The sequence below is a fragment of the Chiloscyllium plagiosum genome, chromosome 21 (assembly GCF_004010195.1).
Source record: "Chiloscyllium plagiosum isolate BGI_BamShark_2017 chromosome 21, ASM401019v2, whole genome shotgun sequence".
In the NCBI taxonomy this organism is placed as follows: domain Eukaryota; kingdom Metazoa; phylum Chordata; class Chondrichthyes; order Orectolobiformes; family Hemiscylliidae; genus Chiloscyllium; species Chiloscyllium plagiosum.
This window is the reverse complement of record NC_057730.1, coordinates 59,233,072-59,238,864: the sequence shown is the minus strand read 5'-3', so window position 1 is coordinate 59,238,864 and position 5,793 is coordinate 59,233,072.

Here is a 5,793-nt window from a genome sequence, read left to right as displayed (position 1 = left end):
ATCCTGCCTGTGGAGACCTCCATCTCTGCCCCTGTCGCTCGAACCCTCTATCAAATGCTCCCCCTTGTCCTCTCCCTCTCCCTCTCTGTCCTACATGCTGCCACCCGCTGCTCCGGTTGCTCACTATTGGTTCCATTCTTTTCTTAACTACCTCATCAACCGTAGCTACCATCATTTTCATCTTCTGTTTGTGTCTCTCATCCTCCCTCTTTACAAACAGTTTCTGTGCCTCTCTTAACAATTCATCTAATGGTTTTTCACTCCAACCTTCTATCTTCTGTATCTTTCTCTGTATGTCTGGCCATGCTTTTGTCACAAAATGTACTTTCAAAAGACCCTGTGCCACTGGGTCCTCAGGGTTCATTCCAGAATATTTCCGCATTGAGTCCCTTAATCTTTGCAAGAAAGCTGAGGGAGTCTCATCTTTCTCCTGTCTAACTTCAAAGGCTTCAGTCAAATTCTGTGACTTCGGAACTGCCTCTCTTATTCCTTTTAGAACCAGGTATTTCAATTCCCTCATTTCTTCTCTATGCTCTGGGTTTTGATTTTCCCACTGGGGGTCTCTGAGGGGAAACTTCACCTCTCCCTGTCCAGTATCCCCTTTTTCTTTTTTTTAAAGAAATATTGCAATATTTCTCGCTCCCCACAACTTCAAACACCAATTGTCAATTCATGCTTGACTAACTTTTAAAGCCTGTTCCTAACTTGTAAATATATTTATATATTTACGTTCATTTATTCAGTATTTAATATTTAAAATGTAAAATGCATCCAGTTCCCAATTTTGAAATCCACTGAAATCACCCAGTTTTAGTCCCTTAATTTAAATCCAAAATTAGTTTTCTTAAATAGTCCTGACCAATCGTTGCTCAATTGCAAGACTATAGGTCGTAAAATAATCAGAGTTGCCTTAAAAGAATTTGTCTATTCAAGTTTAAAAAAAAATTCTAATGCATGAACAATGGCCGAATGCAAGGTCACAGATATTAACCATAGAATTTTGTTTTTACTACAATCTAATGTTGAACTGAAACTTCAACTGTCCTCCATAAATCGCTTTTATGTAAAGATAAGAGATTAGTTAGAAACTGACAGTAAGGCAGTTATGACCTGTAAAAAGAACAGGAGTTAACATTCTTTTTTTTCATAATCTCTATAGAATCCTTAACCTTAAAAGAAATCATGTTAAGTTTCCATAATAAAAATCAGATTCAAAACAGTCCTGGAACTCAAGCTCCAGGGAATAAAACGCAAACCTTCAATCACCAACAAACAAATGTTCATTCAAACCAAATCACAAAGGGTTAAACTTTCTACCCGCTGTACAGCTCTTTTCATTCTCTCTCTCTCTCACACATTGACATATAAATTCAGATATTTACAAACCCAGACTTCGTCCAACCCATACTTTGGCCAGAAGACAGCAGGACGAAGAATGGATTCCTTAGTCCATACAAAGCAACAATATTTAATCATTTTTCTCCCTTGTACAAGTATTATTTCTCCAATTCCACAACATCCTGCCCAAAGGACTTTCTGGAGGTATGTTGTAAGGGATCCCGCCTCCATTTCCATTGCCTTTTTCTTGTTTTCCCGGAGGCTTTTTCCTTTTCCACGGCACAACCCATATTGAGTTCCTTCGTTAGTCCCTTATTAACTACTAAAACTCAATCCCGGCCACCAAGGCAATACTTAAAAGTCAATTTTCTTACCTTGGTCTGTGCACAGAGTGGCCTGGCCCCTTTTTGCCGCATTTTCTATCGACCTCCTCTCACTGTCTGATTCAGATGTCTCTCTAGTGGGATCCGTACCAGTCGCCCAAGGGAGCAGACCAAACCGGAACACGAGACCGCTCCTCAATGGGGAACGGGACGCGTCTTCCCAAGGCCAGCTACTCCCCCCGGCGATGGAAGAAAATCCCAGACAGCCCCAATTGTGAGAAACAAAGCTCACTCACTTCAATCACTGCAGTCCGAGACGAAAATCTGAATCAGCAGTGTCCTTTATTTTACACTTGCAAGTGGGTGTAATGTCCACAAGGCAGGGACAAAAACACACCAAATTCAACAAACTCTCAAAATTTATATAATTTGGGTCCCTACATATTTTTTCTTATTTCATTGTTTCCCCCCCCCCCCCCATTAACGTCATTCACTTCCCTAAGACTGATCCCACCACCCCTGTTTATCCGGCCTTGTCCATGATAGAATGCTTATCTCTGGCCTCATAAGGTCGTTTGACGTCATCCCACTGCAGGTCATCGTTAGGCATATTCTTTCCATCTGGGCCTCTCCAGAGGCCACTCTGATCTGTATGACCTCTTTAATTAGGGTTTGTTCCTGTGTCTCCGTACAAGTGGGAAACAGATGTTTTTACCTACTGTTATACAAGCCGAGGTCATCCCCTTACAACTTCTTATCTATTTGCCCATACATCTACCATTGTTTTGCAATCACGTTTCATGCTAACATACCATTTTTAACTGATACGAAAACAATTATATATTTCCTTTACATAGTTTCCATTCTTGTTGACTCAGCTCTAGGCTAAAACAATTACACACTGATGTGAGTTCATTTACTCTGTATCAGAAATTATAATTGCAGATCTGCAGAAGAAACATTAATTTACCTATATCGCACACTCGCATGACATACTCTGTGAGATTTTTTTCAGTCTTGAGTTCAGACTCAAGTAGTTCACTACACTCAATCCCCTTTTGACTAAACCTTACTATTAAAGGTTCATCTATCACTGGAAGTAACACTAATACCTTATCCCCAACAGCAAATTTGCAAATTTTATGATTTCTTGCCCGCTTTCTGTTTCATCATATGCTGCGATACCTTTAAATGGTGTCTCTCCAACTCCTCAGCTCTGTTTAATCATTCCTAAAATTTGACACACAGTCCAAATATGTGGTCTCTAAATTCTGACTTACCAGTTTCTCCTTAATTGATTCTAACGGTCCTCTCACTTCATGCCCCAAAACGAATCCAATGGTCTGAATTTGGTCGACCCATTTGGTGAATCTCTGCTCACGAAAAGCACAAAAGGATTTCCCTTATCCCAATTATCTGGATAGTCTTGACTATAAGCTCTCAATGATCTTTAATGTCTAATGCCACCTTTCTAACGCTCCCTGGAATTCTGGATGATACGCAGTAGGTTTGAATTGTTTTATCCCCAAGCTATCCATAACCTCATTGAATAGTTTTGACGTGATGCTTGACCCTTGATCTGATTGTATCTCTGTTAGTAGTCCGTATCTCTTGAAATGTTTGAAAAATCCCTCTACAATTCTTTTAGCTGTGATAATTCGTTATGGAATGGCCTCTGGAAATCTAGCCGACGCATCCATTATTATGAACAAATACTGAATCCCACTTTTTGTTTGAGGTAGGGGACCTATGCAATCAATTAAGACTCCTGTAAAAGATTCTGCAAATGCAGGAAGAGGTATTAAAGGTGCGGGTTTTATTACCGCCTGTGGTTTTACAATTACCTGACATGTATTACACATCTGGCAAAATTCAACTACATCCTTGTGCAGTCCGGGCCAGTAAAAGTGTTTTTGTATTTTAGCTTGTATTTTCCTCACTCTGAAATGACCCCCAAATGGTAGCTCATGTCCCAATCGCAACACCAGGACCTGATCAGGTGTACCCAAGAACTCTGTGGGAAGCTAGAGAAGTGATTGCTGGGCCTCTTGCTGAGATAGTTGTATCATCGATAGTCATAGGTGAGGTGCCGGAAGACTGGAGGTTGGCAAACATGGTGCCACTGTTTAAGAAGGGTGGTGAAGACAAGCCAGGGAACTATAGATCGTGAGCCTGACCTCGGTGGTGAGCAAGTTGTTGGAGGGAATCCTGAGGGACAGGATGTACATGTATTTGGAAAGGCAAGGACTGATTAGGGATAGTCAACATGGCTTTGTGCGTGGGAAATCATGTCTCACAAACTTGATTGAGTTTTTTGAAGTAGTAACAAAGAAGATTGATGATGTTAAAGCAAATCTTAGCAGGACTGATACACTTAATGGTAAGGTCCTAGGGAGTGTTGCTGAACAAAGAGACCTTGGAGTGCAGGTTCATAGCTCCTTGAAAGTGGAGTCGCAGGTAGATAGGATAGTGAAGAAGGTGTTTGGTATGCTTCCCAGTGCTTTCCCTAACCCACCAACACTGTGATTTCCTGTAGCCGACTTTAACTTTTTAACTTCTCTGTCCCCTTCGATGGTTTCCTTTTTACCCTGTGGTAAGTTATCCTTACGATCATCACTGAGATCTACCTTTCCCTATCCATGTGAGAATTTCTCTTTTGCCCAGTTTCTGTCCCTCATTGATTGAAACTGATTCTCAAAGCCAAACGTTAATTTATAGACAACTCATAATCATCAGCCATTTCAACTGCTAATCTTGCCATTTTTAACTCTCTGCTCTTCCACGTTAGTTCTTATTACTTCAGGAAGTAGTGAACTCCTCCAAAATAATTGTCTTTCTAGGCTTGCTCTATTTTTAATGCCCTCATCCACCTATCTAAATGAATATCGTGCGTTCTTTTCAAACTCGATGTAGGTTTGACCATGGTGCCTCATTAGATTCCTGAAACGTTGTCTGTAGGCTGCTGGCATAAGCTCATATGCTCTTAAGATGGCTTTATTCACCTCCTTGTACACCCCAGATACCTCCTCTGATAGTGATGTGAATACCTCACTAGCCCTATCTACACATTTTGTTTGGATCAACAAAACTCACATGTTCACTGGCCACTGCTTCCACATCCTTCTCATTGAATTTAGACAATGGTTGAATATACTTAAACAGTTCCTCACCCACCCTTGTTACCATGGGTTTGCTCATCCTCACTAAGCTTACCTTCAGCCTTCATCTGCATCCTTTTAAGCTGACTCTCCTGTCTCAGTGACAATTTCTGAAGTGCAAACCCTCTTGCTTTCTTCCTTTCCTGTCTCTCCTTTTCTCCCTCTTCCTTTTGTCTTCCTCTTCTCTCTCTTTCTCTATCTTACCCATCTCTTTCTCCCTCTTTTCCTTTTTGCTCTGCTAAAGCGGTTCATTCTTTTTCTCTTTCCACTGCTTTCAATCATAATTCAAACTGTTTCATTTCTGCTGCCCGTGCCTTGTCTCTTGCCTCTAACTCAAGCTGCTTCATTTTCAGTTGAATTTTAGCCATCTCTAAAGATTCTGATGGGGTTTCCAACAAATGTAAATGCTGAGCTACTGCTGTAGTTATCGCTCCTTTCCTCACAGAATGAGGCAGCTCCAACCCCAGTCTGACTGCTAATTCCCATAGCTTGGTCTTAACCACTTTGTGTAAAACCTCCAAGGTCACTTCTTCCATCTCCAGTTAATCTCTTGGTAACTGAAAGAGCCATTGCTCTCCCAAACACTGTTTAAACCAACCGAGTTCAACATCTAGAACAAAAGTTGCCAATACCTACCTCTCGCTGCCTTTGAGACCAACAACCCTCATCCCAAATCGGAACTATAGAACAAATCCCAGACGAGCCCCCAATCTGTTATGGACCAGGCCAGAGCCCTCCAAACATTTCAAAAAGATAGTCTAGACCCTCACTTTTATTGTTGTTTTAAGCAGGTATTGAGTGGATATTCCAGGAGAGATGCAGCTGACCTCACCACTTAGTTGGTCAGAGTATTGAGTACAGGAGTTGGGAGGTCATGTTGCGGCTGTACAGGACGTTGGTTAGGCCACTGTTGGAATATTGCGTGCAATTCTGGTCTCCCTTCCTATCGGAAAGATGTTGTGAAACTTGAAAGG